The sequence below is a fragment of the Balaenoptera ricei genome, chromosome 4 (genome assembly GCF_028023285.1).
Source record: "Balaenoptera ricei isolate mBalRic1 chromosome 4, mBalRic1.hap2, whole genome shotgun sequence".
NCBI lineage: Eukaryota > Metazoa > Chordata > Mammalia > Artiodactyla > Balaenopteridae > Balaenoptera > Balaenoptera ricei.
The window spans coordinates 153,733,224-153,747,717 of NC_082642.1; the positions used below are offsets into that span (position 1 = coordinate 153,733,224).

A 14,494-nucleotide genomic window follows, 5' to 3' on the forward strand; every position below is an offset into this window, starting at 1 on the left:
AGTACATAGGAGCACATTTCAATTGGAAGAGGGGGCAGGTATATAACAAATTTTGCAGTGGATGTTTATGATAAATTTTGAACACTTGTCTGTTGAATTCAAGCCATCTAGAGTAAAAACAGAAAGCACTCTCTGGATAATAACATTTGCAGTAATGGCTTCACCTGATACCTTCATGCCAATGTTGTCAAAATCTACCTTTGTGTCCCACTCTTCTCCTCTGAGTTCCAGACTCATGTAACTGCCTCCTAGATGTCTCTCCTGCACACACTCCCTCCTCTCCTGTTTATCCCTGTTAGCGATGAGTGACACCATTCTACCCAAGCACACTGTCATCTTGGGAACCTAGGAGCTATTTTTTACCGCTTTGAATTAAGCGATAACCAAATTCTGTTTATTTAGAATGTAGAAATCACTTAGGAGATTAAATTTGGAAAATGCACTGCCTCAGAGATCACTGTGGACATTAACATAAAGGCGTTTGCATTTTTCCAGTTTATTTGATAAAAGGACCTCACCTTCCTTTTATTTCTTGTTTATACCTGTTAACATCCAAGGGAACATTAATGGGAAAAGCTGTTGGATACAGCAGTTGATACTGTTCTTTATTTGTTGGGCTTCTTTAACAACTGAAATTGTTTTTTAACAATAGTGATAGGCTAGTCATTTTAAAACTTGAAATAGTTCTAGAACATACAGAACTGTAACTCTTTGAGGATGAATAACATTGGAAATTTATTTATTTTGAAAATCAATTCTTTTTTTTAATATAAATTAATTTTATTTATTTATTTTTGGCTGCGTTGGGTTTTTGTTGCTGCGCGCGGGGTTTCTCTAGTTGCGGCGAGCGGGGGCTACTCTTTGTTGCAGCGTGTGGGCTTCTCATTGCGGTGGCTTCTCTTGTTGCAGAGCACGGGCTCTAGGTGCGTGAGCTTCAGCAGTTGTGGCACGTGGGCTCAGTAGCTGTGACTCGTGAGCTGTAGAGTGCAGTCTCAGTAGTTGTGGGCTTAGTTGCTCCGCAGCATGTGGGATCTTCCCGGACCAGGGCTCGAACCCATGTGCCCTGCATTGGCAGGCGGATTCTTAACAACTGCGCCACCAGGGAAGTCCCGGAAATTTATTTTAAATTCTGCCATTGGTTCATATTGTCAGCCATATTTCTATGAATTTAAGTGCTTAAAACCATTTGATGTGGCAGAGTTTTAATTTTAGATTAAAATGTGAGTTTTGTAGGGCAAAGTTTGTATACCTCAGTGGTCACAGGAGTATGGCATACTATTACAGAACAATTAGAAATCAGATCTGTATATTTAAATAAAACCAACTCTGTAATTCCATTCATATACAGGGTGCACTGGGGGAAATAAAAGGGTATGTACATTTTGATATTTGGGAGTGTATTGCCCATTTTCCTCCTTTTGGACTTGTTCTTCATGTGGTCCTGCGTATCTGGTCTTTTTCTGTTAAGTGTTTTCCCTCCTTTAGCTGTCATTCATTTCTTAACCCTGAGCGGTCTGATTTTGTGCTTAATGATTCAATGAATTGATGGGTTTTGGTGAATGGTAAATCTAGTGGATTTATTTTTGCTCTCAGATTTTAATTTTTTCTCCCAAGAAAAAATTGGTAAATACTTGTATTTATCAAGTAATACAGCATCAATGAAAAAATTTGGAAATTGATAAGAATATAGGTAAGTGGAAGGAAACATACCCAGAGTTCTACTATGGCACTTTCCCTTCTAGTATTTTGTTTGCAATGCCATTTTTGATTAATTAAGATCATCTGAATATCTGTTCAGGTTGGTGTGCTTGGGTAGAATCTATTTTTATATTGTTTATATTTTCTCTTTTATTGCCTAGCATTATATTGTGAACATTTCCCTATGTCATCAAAAACTTACTAACTATAGTGATCTGTTGTTCCTTTGAACTTGGAGCAAATTCAGAGTATTCAGAACTATAACTTTTTGCAGGTGAATTATTTTAGAAATTTATTTTAAAGTATGCTGAGTTGAAACCATTTCTTTGTATGCTCATTTCCTAATTAAGTTAGGTTTCTCTCTTATTAGACATTTTCTTTTTTTTTTTTTTTAAACTTTTCCTTGTCACTTTATTTTAAAGTACTGACATCTGTGCATGAGTGTTTGGTTGTATGTTAAATTATTTCCTTGTAATTTATTCCTAGGAGCGTAAGTATTAGGTCATAGGGCTTGGAAAATTTTAAGGCCCTTCATACAGCCTTTCAGAAAGGTGTTTGGTAATATGTACCAGTTTATACTCACTAGCATTAGATGAATGTTGGTCTTTTAATATACATTTGTGAGCATTGAGTATTATAATTAAAAACAAGTTTCTAATTCAGCTGGCAAAAAGAAGAATCTTCTGTTTTAGAAAATATAAAAGTGATAGTGTGTACTCAGTGGAGGAAAAAGTTCAATTGCTTCAGATATGTATAAAGTGACAAAACTAATATAGTTGAGTAAATATTCTCCTCCCAGGATTCTTTCTAGCAAATGGTTGTATTTAATGCTTTTATGGCATTTGCACATGTTTGCTTACCAGTTTTTGGTCCCAGCTAGTTTGATTCTCAAAGTTAGAGGACCGTGGCTTATCCTGTTTGTGTTTCCTGTGTGTGTCTCGCAGGGTTCCTGTGACATAGAAAGTGCTCAATGAACACTTAGAAAAAAACCACGTTTTGTCATGCTACTAATGCCTAAAAATATCTTACTCTGAATGTCTCCTTTAATAAATTTCTTCAAATGGTTTTAAGAGTTCTGCATTATTTTCCATTTCCTTATCCTTTTATGTTTCATATTTTTATTAAGTTTCTGATTTCTAATTGAAAGCAATTAATAATGATTACATCATATATGTATCTCATAAGAGAACATAACGATATTTATAGAGAAGATGATGGGAAACCTGAGGTTAGCCATGTTGTAAAGTTGAATTTCTTAGACCCTAGTGCCTTTATTCAAGACCTAGGTGAAAGCAAATAGATTCATATTCATTATTTTCGATTTTAGGGACTTACTAAATGTACCTCCAAAACAATGTTTGAGTTCTGGGAAGATGACAGCAGGGCATAGTTGTTTTGAATCTTCACAGTTTTCCCTAAAAACAGAGTAACCAGCACAACAAAATCAAAAATTCACGGACACTTTCTGTAAGACTAGGTGAACAGTATCACTACAAACCCTAATAGAAGTAGGTGGGGACAAGTCTCCAATAACTACAAGACCTGCATGGTGTCAGCATTTGTACAGAAAGATGCAGAAGGGAGCAGCAGGAATCTGATGGACCTGAGAACAGGAGAACCCCAGGCTAGCTAACAAAAAGTCCCTGGAAAGTGTGGCAAGCAAGTTGGAGAACAGAAGCTGAAATTAAGAGATGTGTTTGAGTTCTCAGGAGACCAGGGGCCCACAGTGAATTCTGTGGGTTAGATCCATCTGGTACCTGTGAATTTTCAAAACTTACCAGTTGAAGTTCCCTTCCTGGTCAAAGTCCTGCACTAAGGAGACGCTGCTGGTAATAGAATCCAAATTAAGGAGGATGAAGACAGTGGGGAAAAGGGAAAAAAGGACATATAAAGTAGGGGGAAGGTGAAAGTACAGGAGACCTCATTCATGAAACTATATTTCAGTGTCCTTCATTTCCTCTTCATGAAAACAGAAGAGGACTCTTATTGAAACCGGAAAAGCTACTCCAGTTTCCTAAAATTTTTTTATTTTACATGAGATAGAGCAACTGACTAGGATCACAGTCAAATTCCCCACAGAGCTTTTGTAAGAAGAAAGGAATAAGGAGAGAATAATATTTCTGCAGACAGTGAAAGCATACTACTAGAAAGAAATGTTAATGAAACAAATGAAAAATATAATCTAATGTTTCTAAATGAACTCAGAGAAATTTAGGAAATGGTACAAATATGGAAGAGCAACATAAATCTGAATAAGAAAATCTTAGAAATGTGGTGATAACTAAGGAAAGAGAAAAAAAAGAAAAAAATCATTTAAAAAATGAAGTCTAAACTAGAAGGTACACAAGAGTGAAAAAACAGTAGAAAATTTCTTTGGAGAAACAGAAGATAAATAGGAGAAAAAAAATTTTGACAAAAAAGAATTAAAGAAAAATAAAGAAGCATTCTAGAGAAAGTGACATTTACTAGAGAGGCAAAGAAGTTTCAACACACAAATAATAAGAGTCTGTGAAGAGGAACCAAAGCAATGAAACTTAATAAATTCTAATAATAATAACTCAAGTAAATTTCCTGAAATTACAAAAAAAAAAAGTGTTGCCACTACATTTGAAAAGGGTATGTTGTATACTTGGATAAATCGATACAGAAACGACCAACATGTAGACATATTCTTTAAACATTATTGGACTTTAAAGAAAATTCTTCGGGGTATCTAGGTAAAGACCCAAGTTTTTAAAGGAAGAATATTAGATTATCTGATTTTGATAGCAATGCTTTATTCTGGAAGCAATGGAGTAATGTCTCATATTCACAAGGAAAGGAGATAAGAGCCACGAGTTTTATATCTAGCTAAATTGACTGAAGTATAAAGACAGCAGAGAAAATATTATGAACGTGAGTATGAATTTGGAGGCTGTTCTTTCTTTGAGCACTTCTTAAGGAATCTACCAGAGACTAAACTTTGGCAACCAGAGAGATTGCAGGGACATTGATATAAGGGGAGCTTTAAATAGGTACTTGTGGAACTTAAAGGATGTTTATGAGTGAGTGTAATATGTAATGGCTAGATTCTCTGCAATGAAGATACAGTACAAACAACAACAAAAAAGGTAGAATAAAGTTTCTGATTGCTTCATTGTTACCAATGGGAAATAAAAGAATATTACTTCAAATTGGAGAAGAGGGAAGGGAGAGGGGAAAAGTTACTAATTAAGTTTCAGTGGTATTCTAAGTAGGGGAAACAGTAGGTCATACTCCTTCACCCCTAGACACATAGTGAAAAGAAAGGAAAATAGAAGGGATTTGGGTAACCATGAGAACAAAATACAAAGTTCCAAATCTCACTTTCTTCATATGGGGAATAGGAGGCATAATAATGGTAATAAAACCTCACAATGCAGTGCTGAGCACATACATAGCACATGCCTGATAGGTGTGCTCTATTTTAATTATTATTATTCTCTCCCCTCTCAATTGTTATTACCATACTATTCATGAATATTTAGGGTTTGCATTTTCTTAAATTTCCTCTTTATTTGAGAATTTGGCCTGTCTTCTCAAATTACATATTTAATGTCTCATTTTATCAGACTTACAGTTAATTCAAATTCATCTCATTTACATAATTTAAAATTTGTGTTGAAGGACTGTTTTATTTATTAGGCATTGGAATTAATGCTGATTCTTTTTCCTACTTATTGGAATTATTCAGAAAGGATTTATTTGCAGGAGCAGGGTAGATAGGAAAAAAATGTAATAGGGGTAAAAGGTTTTTTCTGGGAACCAAGTTACCTGAAAAGCTAATAACATTTTGTTTTTTCATAGTGATATACTTGACATGATTATCTAACATCCATTTTTACATGAATCTAGTAGAAAAAGATTTTGTTACAACGAAAATTTATTGTCGAAAGAGATCTGAAATACTTTAGTTTTCCCTCTTCCCCATTCAATAAAACACAAAATGTAATTTTTTTCTCTCTTTGAGGGCAAGGACTTTTTTCCTATCCCTCACCTTTTATAGAAGTAAAGTATGTGTGTATTTGTGTGTGTAAATATTCTCTGACACAAATTACATATCATAAAATTCATCTTAGGAGTAAGTTTGAGTTTTGAGTGAATTTGTACAGTTGTGCAGCTATTACCACAACAGTCCAGTTTGTGTGTGTGTGTGTATATATATATTTAATTAATTAATTAATTAATTAATTTTTGGCTGCATTGGGTCTTCATTGCTGCGTGCGGGCTTTTCTCTGGTTGCGGCAAGCAGGGGCCACTCTTCGTTTTGGTGCGTGGGCTTCTCATTGCGGTGGCTTCTCTTGTTGCGGAGCACGGGCTCTAGGCGCACCGGCTTCAGTAGTTGTGGCACGCGGGCTTAGTTGCTCTGTGGCACGTGGGACGTTCCCGGACCGGGGCTCGAACCTGTGTCCCCTGCATTGGCAGGCAGATTCTTAACTACTGCGCTACCAGGGAAGCCCAAGTTTGTATATTTTTAATTAAAAATAATTCAAGTTCAAATAGAACTTCTGAAAGAAGAAAGTAAAAATCAGCAGTAATCCAAATAATCAGAATATCACTGTATTTTTTTTTTTTTCAATTTTCTAGGATCTGCTTTACACTCTCCATTTTTTTTTTATAGCTACTTTATTTATTTATTTATTATTTATTTTTGGCTGTGTTGGGTCTTCGGTTCGTGCGAGGGCTTTCTCTAGTTGCGGCAAGCGGGGGCCACTCTTCATCGCGGTGCGCGGGCCTCTCACTATCGCGGCCCCTCCCGCTGCGGGGCACAGGCTCCAGACGCGCAGGCTCAGTAGTTGTGGCTCACGGGCCCAGTTGCTCCGCGGCACGTGGGATCCTCCCAGACCAGGGCTCGAACCCGTGTCCCCTGCACTAGCAGGCAGACTCTCAACCACTGCGCCACCAGGGAAGCCCCTGTATTTTTTTAGTTTATATATTTTTGCCTGTTATACCTTATGTGCATGTGGCTCCTTCAAACAGTATTGAAGAAACAAAATGGGGTCACATTTTACTTTTTCTAGTCTTTTAAAATTTAAACATTTCTCCATCAATATTCTTTTATAGCATCATTTTTAATGAGTAGTATTTTACAAATCAGTGAACTATTCCCCATTGTTGCTAATTAGTTCATAATAATGTTTAAGTGAATGTTACTGTGGTAGTCCTTGTGTTCATGTTTGATTTATTGCCTTAGGTCCAGTTCCTAGAACTTGCATTTATTGAGTTAAAGGATATGTACTTTTCAAAAAAAATTTTGTTTATTTTTGGCTGTGTTGGGTGTTCATTGCTGCGCGTGGGCTTTCTCTAGTTGCGGCAAGCAGAGGCTGCTCGTCGTTGCGGTGCGTGGGCTTCTCATTGCGGTGGCTTCTCTTGTTGTGGAGCACGGGCTCTAGGCATGCGGGCTTCAGTAGTTGCAGCACGCAGGCTCAGTAGTTGTGGCTCACCGGCTCTAGCGTGCAGGCTCAGTAGTTGTGGCACAAGGGCTTACATCCGAGGGAAACATCCCACGGCATGTGGGATCTTCCCAGACCAGGGCTCAAACCCGTGTCCCCTGCATCGGCAGGCGGATTCTTAACCACTGCACCACCAGGGAAGCCCCAAGGATATGTTCATTTTTAAGATACATATTTTCAAATGTCCTTTTAAAGAACAGTTTATGCTTTTCCCAGCTACACAGCAGAATTTTACCACATTCTAGAATCCTGAGTATTTAAAAATATTTGCCAATTTAATAGACAAAACGTAACTTAATATTTTAATTTGCATTTATTTGAATATAGTGAGATTGAATATGTTTGTATATGTTCTGTGAATTTCCTTTTAATATTTTTTGCTGATATTTCTCTTGAGTATTTTTTTTAAAATTTCATTTTCTAAGAGTTCCTCACTGACTCTGATGATATGCCAGGAACCATTCTAAACGATTTACATTTATTAACTCATTTTTTCTTGATGATAACTCTCAGATAGGTATGATGATTAACCCAGCCAGAAGTTAGGTAGCCTGCCCCAGGTCACACAGCTAGTCAGGGATGGAGCTTGGATGCAGACCCAGGAGCTTGACTCCCAACTCTTAAGCAGTATATTCCTGCTTTGTTACTTGTCATAATTTTGCAGTTTATATTTGTGTTTTAATTTAATTCATAGTATTATTTTATACAGGAGCTCTAAGTTTTTGTATGGAGGGACTAGGTCAATGCCTGGAACATAATCGATTCTCAAATATTTGTTGAACAAATGAGAATAAACCCATTAACAATCTGTTGGTGGTGGTGACCTTTTATTTTGTGTATTGTATATCCTCTTTTACAGGGATTCCCAAGGGCTTCATAAATAATTTACTCTTTGGTTTTGATAAGATACAATAAGCTTATCTGTATTAGCTTTTCTAGAAAGTCTGTGGAAGTAATTACTGCTTTAAAAAGGAACATGTGTTCTTAAACAAGCAAATATGAGTGGTGAAGAATGTATATTATCGACAGGGATTTGAATTGTAGATTCAAGTGAAATGAAGTATTTGTTTTGAGTGTAGGAATAATTTGATGGAGTTTGGTTTTTGTAGTTTTAGAAAATGGATAGACTTGGCCATTATTTAAAAGGCTTTTTGAATAAATTTTGGTTTATTTTGAGCAGTAAGATCCTTTAAAAGGAAAACCCAAACTAAAAAAGCTGATGTAAAAAGTTAGTGCTAAAGGTTTTGACAATGTAGATCAGCTACTCCAAAGGTGTAATTTAAGATTGCACTTCTAAGTGCTTTTTCTCCCTTTTCGTTTGACATCAGGCTACTATTTACTGGTCCCTCTTTAGTTTGGTTGAGGCCTGGGGTGTCCTTTAAACGCTAGTCTTATTAAAAAGTGTAGAGGTCCATATTATTAAATGGATCTATGTTAGAGATTAGAGAGACGCACAAATAAGTTTACTTCCATTTTTACACACTGTCCACAAAATATACATGGGATCAAGTACTCAAAAAGCAGACACTTGAAAATGTAAATATTTATCTTGTTAATAGAAACCTAGGTCTGCTTTGTATAAAGTTATAAAAGCTAAAAAATATTTGTTGAATGCTTGCCTTTTCTATAACCTCCTGGTTACAACCAACCTTTTTTTCCCCTACTAGTAGTAGTATTTTTTAGCCCATGCTTAACTGACATGTTAAAATCATATTTGTACTTTGCTTCTATATTAAGCATTAATTACTCATTAATTACTAAATTTATGGGCATATGTTAATAAACCTTAATCAATTCTGGAAGTAAAAAATGAAATATCAGTTTTCCTTTTCCTCATTCTCACTCCTTAGTGGTAAAATGCCTTTTAATCTTCAGTGTTTAAATTCTTCCTTTGGTTACTTACATCACTTTAAATAGAGTAATAGATCTATTTTATTATTTAAGAAACTAATGGCTGTCATCCGAGAAAGAGGAAATCAGATAGCTCTCTATGCTACCTTTCTTTCTGCCAATTTCTATTACTATTTTAAAGTTTTTCTGTTATTATTAAAATTTTATAAAATTGATTTAAACCTCTCTTTCTCGACCTGTCAGTTTTAGACAGTTTCTCTTGTTTTCCCAAGATATAAAATGAGAGCTTTAGTACCCTTTCTTTTTACCTCACAGAGAATGACTTTTACATTGTATATAAGAATATACACTTAGATATCTTTCTTTAACTGCAGTTGAGTTCCATGATTTTGTCTTGAGGTTCTGTTGAAAATTAAAAACAGAAAAAGCTATACTGGAAAAACCACATAGTGTATTAGGACCTACAGAGAGGGAGATGTAATACTATGTCACTGAGCTCCTTCCACTCATAGAAGAAATGTTAACACAAAGATTGGAGGTATAGTGCAATGTCATGATGATTTTTAAAAATGATTTAATTGTATGATGTGCATTCAGTTTTCACTAGGAAAAAATTTTTTTGAAATCTCAGATGCAGAGTAATTGTAATTTTTATTTTAATAAAAAATATTTGTAACCTCTATTGCCCAACTTAAGAACCTGAACTCCCTCTGCCATTATCACCTTTTCTCCCAAGTGGGAGGACGAATGCAGATTTGGTGTTTCTGGTGAGACACTGGACCGATGGCCTCAGTTCAGTGGCTGTGAATTGGGGTCCTGGCAAGAGGTTTCTCATCCTTTCATTGCCAGGGTGGGGGACCAAAGTGAGCAGTACGGAGTTGTGCTTTTCCTGTCTAGCCCTTCCTAGGCAGGTGGCTTAGTGTCTTCCGGGGCATTTCTTTGGCCTCAGCCTGGGGGTGACTGTTCATCTGTGTTTGAGTGTCTGAGTCTCAGTGTGTTGACCGTGTGGTAGACACTTCCTGGAGCTGTTGGGACAGGCTGGCCACGCAGCAGGTAGTTGTCTGGTGATCGAGCCCACTTCTGCCCGTCCTTCTCCTCCAGTTTTCCTTTTCCACTCAGAATGGCACCTGCCACTTTTGCTGTGGTTCTTGGTGTCAGCTTTCAGCTCTGGGTCTTGCTGATACTCTTTGGATTATTGGTATGATCCTGTTGGCCTTTTATCTTGAAGAAGTCTGTCAGAACCTTTGGCTCACTGGTATTTCTCCATCCCATGCTTTAATGAATTGATTTTATTTTTGTGACTCTTGACTGCTGTGTTGGCAGATATTATGGAGGATATGAACCGGTATGCTTAGTCTATCTAGTGCTGTAGATTTTCTTTTTAAAAGCACCTTCCACCCTCAATTTAGGAAACTGAGCTTCTGGATGTGGCGTCGGTTCCTTCTCTTGCTGGTAGTCTTAACGGATTTTTCAAGCATTACTCCAATTCTGGCTGTCCTTGGTTCTCTATTTACTAGTGAGTTCTGTTAGTAAATATTAAGAACTAGGTGGCATTCGTGGTCTCAGTAAAACTTTCCTTCTACTACCCACCTGTAGTATAGCACTTAAAGTTGCCCTTGTGAGAAATAGCTCTCTTGAGAGTCAGTACCTGTACTTCAGTTTCTGCCTTTGTGACTTTTGGTTTGGGCTCTCTTTGGGAGCACTGTTTTCTCTGTCCACATTTTGCCCATTACCTCCACGTGGCCTCTCCTTGTTACCTAGGTTTCAGCTGCTTGGGAGGATGTCTGCTTATCTCAGGTGCTTCGAACATAACCATCTTGAAAGTGAATTTTTCATACTGTTCATTTTTAAAGTCAAACTGAATATAACCGCTAAATGTGTTAAATCTGTCCACCTGTTTTCATATGACATGGAAATTGATAAGAAAATACCTAATGTAGTTTGTATAGGTGAAGATGGTTAAGAAAGATGAAACTTACTATATTTTATTGTCTTGATAAGCACAATACAAAGAAAGTTTTTAACCCCAAAGTTAATTTGCAAGAATCTTTTTTTGTTGTTGTTTGTTTTGGCAATGTGCATTGATTATGATAACATTTAGCTAAATAAAGGCTTGATCAGTCAGCTTATTATATTTCCATGATACTTGATGAGGGAGTAAAAGTATATTTAATATACAGCAGTGAGTATTTGTAATGTTTTGGGTGCCTTTTTTGGTTTGGGAGGGGAAGGAGGATGAAGATGGGGCCATTTCCCAAATGTGAATTAGTTGATCCACAAGAGTAGAGAATAGTCCAAGATTTAAAAATTTATGTCTATAATCCAGATGTAAATAACAGTTTACCTTCTATTTTTATAAGCAGACTCATGAGAAGGAGGGGAAAAAAGCATCAGGATTGCTCTTAAGTTGGAGAGAATCTACTGGACTTAATCTTTTGTAAAGGATGTCCAGCTAAACAATATGGTGGCAGCCTCACTTTATAGAATGAGGCATTACAAACTTGACCAAAGTAGTTGCTCAAAAATTTTTGAAATTTTTCCAGATTAGATGGCTTCAAATTAAAAAAGGAAAATACTTGCCATTTTTCAAAACTATAAAGCTACATTGTATTTCTCCCTAAAATGCAAAATTGTTGGTATGGTGTGATTTGTCATTTGAGATAATCTTGGATGATTTGTTACGTGGCATAATAATGGTCTCTTACACATTGAGAGGATAGAGGCTGTTTATATGTCTTGAGCATCATTAATTGCAGATGAGAAGTTACTAGTTACGTATTCTAAATATGTTTCTTCTTAGAATATAGGGGAGAAAACATAACTGGAATACTATATTTTTAAAAAGTTAATGATTAATTGTATACTTAGAAAACTTACCATTTTCTTTACTAGGAATTCTAAAATACATATTTTATGTAATGGAGATTCTAATTTAGTGAGTTAACTATTTTTAAACATTTTAAATGTTTTATTTCTGATTCTAAAAGTAGTAGTCATTGACGTTTTCCTAAACTCCACAATTTAAGTAACTTTTAAAAGAACTGCTGATAACTAAACAACATTTAAATTCAGGATGTTTTATCCTAGAGCATCTGTCACCAGGCAGATGATATTTCCTTGTGTCTCTAGGCCCCAAAGGAAAATAAGAATCCAAGGTTTTAATTTTTTTTTTCTTCTTCAAGGATGGGAAAATTTTGTCCTATGAAAAATGTTTAAGAGGTGGGCCAGGAAACAGACTTTGTTTATATGGAAAATGCTTTTTTTGTTTTTGTTTTTTTTTAAACTGCTGTAGATTGGAAGACAGGCTGGATTAAGATCACTTAATGTGATAGAAGTAAGAAAAGCTTGAACCTGGGAGAAATGACCAAGATATTAAAGATTCATGGGCAAGAGCAAGAGTATGAATGAAATTGGCTTAAAAATCTTTTTTGCCCTTGTCTTTAGGAATTAAAGGAGGCTTGTAAAGGGTTCCAAGTATTTAAAAAACACACCAAATGATATCTAAAGTTTGAAGTGAAATGAGATTGCGTCTTTCAGGGAATGGATTAAATGCTTTGGGTTAGTGATTTTCAACCCTTTCTTAAGTAAGCCTTGGTTAATAGATGCTTTTGTCATATGATGGCATGGAGAATGATTCTGAGCTAATCTTTTTTGAACATTTATATTTAAATATATTTTCATATGAACAGCAAACCATGAGACTTACTGGTACCTGACGGATATATTGATTATTTATAGATACTGTTAGAAGATTATTTGGGAGGGCTTTGATTTTCATCTGTAGGATCTTATGCACTATTTTTCTAAAAGTATAGTTTGTTTATGGAACAAGGGGTTAGTGTTAGACACTCTTTCAGGTTTCTTCCAGCTTTAAAGTTCCTCCCTCTAACAAGCTGACTCTGTTTGTGGTTTTATTGGACTTTTTAAATAATTTTCATCCAGAACTGCTAAGTAGAGAGAACATGAGAAGAAATTAGGAGACAGGTATGGGTGATGGATGCTTGGAGATGGTGGAAAAGTGGCTTGTTTTCTTAAGGGGGAAAGATAGTTTGCAGTGGTAGAGATAGGAGCAACATGCTGTTTTCTTTGAATCTGGTGCTTGAAATCTGCTCTTTGTCTTAATTCAATGTATTTTACAAATGCTAGCAGTCTTTCTGGAGACATTTACAGACATTCTGTGGGAAAATACATTTGAAAATCACTGACTTCTTGGTGTGGGATGAATCTGTACTCCTGTTTAGAAAGAGATAATTGCTAGGATAGGTGGGACAAGTTGATCTATTTTAAAATAAAACTATCTTTTATAAAGATACAGTTATAAGGCACAAATGGGAACTGTGTCTCCTTGACATGTTTCAAAGCATTTCTCTGAATATGTGAGATTAAAGAAATTTTCTCAACCACTAAGAATTGTCAGGACACTGATGCTCTTTAAGGCCATATTTGTAGCTGTTAGTATGTACTGACAGAGTAGAAGTTTTTTTTTTAATGTTTTATTCATTATTAGAAATTTTACATATGATTATAATATGTTTATATTTTGCTCATATCTTGATCTTGGTTCCAAGATATGAGTATTATTTTCTTGGTCCCAATTTGTGTATTCTGAGCCCTATAGGTTAACAATTAATGTGGGTTTTATTATTTTAAAATTATTTTGAAACTGTATATTAACACATATCATAACCAAAACCAAAATGTTTTTTCTCTTCAGTCTGATAAAGCTTGTTTCAGACTTCCACTGAGCCGTGTGTTCTGTTATGCCCACCTTTTGTTCAGGCTTTCCATAATAGAATAAAAATGCTTTATAGGATTTCTCTAAAATGAGAATCTATTTGAATGTATAGAAAGACATTTACATAATGCCTGCCTTTGAGTAGGTGGGGGAAAAAGTTAAAATGTTGATGGCAGCTTCTGATAGAAAAACTCATAGCTATATAGTAAAAAGTTAAAATTATAACACATACACTACATTAACTGTATTCTGTGTGTATTGCCATGGGATTTCATTTGGAGTGAAAAATAGAATATGATTCTAATCCTTTACAGTTGCTGTTAATTTTGCTCTAAACCTGAAAGTGTTAACAGCAACTTGAAAATGTGACAAAGCTCAATTTCATTTCTTGTTTATTGCTTGTTTTCCTATTGGACAATTGGAAGTAGCTCTGCCCTGGCAACTAAAATAGGCTATTTGCATAACCTAGTTTGATTGGCTAGCATTCCGACTAACAGTTCCAATCATATGGCGTCGGTTTAGTGGTAGGCTATGCTAATTAGCCGCTGTTGCTGGGGTTCAGGATGGTTTCTATGTGCTGTTCTGCTGCGTTGTGTTGCCTGGTGAGAGACATTGATAAATGAGCGTTTAATGATCTGCAGCAGTTCCCACTCGCTGCGGGCAGGCGGATTTTAGAACAGAAGTGGAAATAAGGATTTAATTGCTTTGTTAAATACCTGTAACCAAGATATGTGTATTA

General features: G+C 35.8%; 1 protein-coding gene across 6 annotated transcripts in view; it reads left to right on the forward strand.

Moving 5' to 3' along the window:
- DYRK1A (dual specificity tyrosine phosphorylation regulated kinase 1A) overlaps positions 1 to 14,494 on the forward strand; it is a 142,788-nt gene that overhangs the window by 52,948 nt on the left and 75,346 nt on the right. The window lies entirely within an intron of this gene.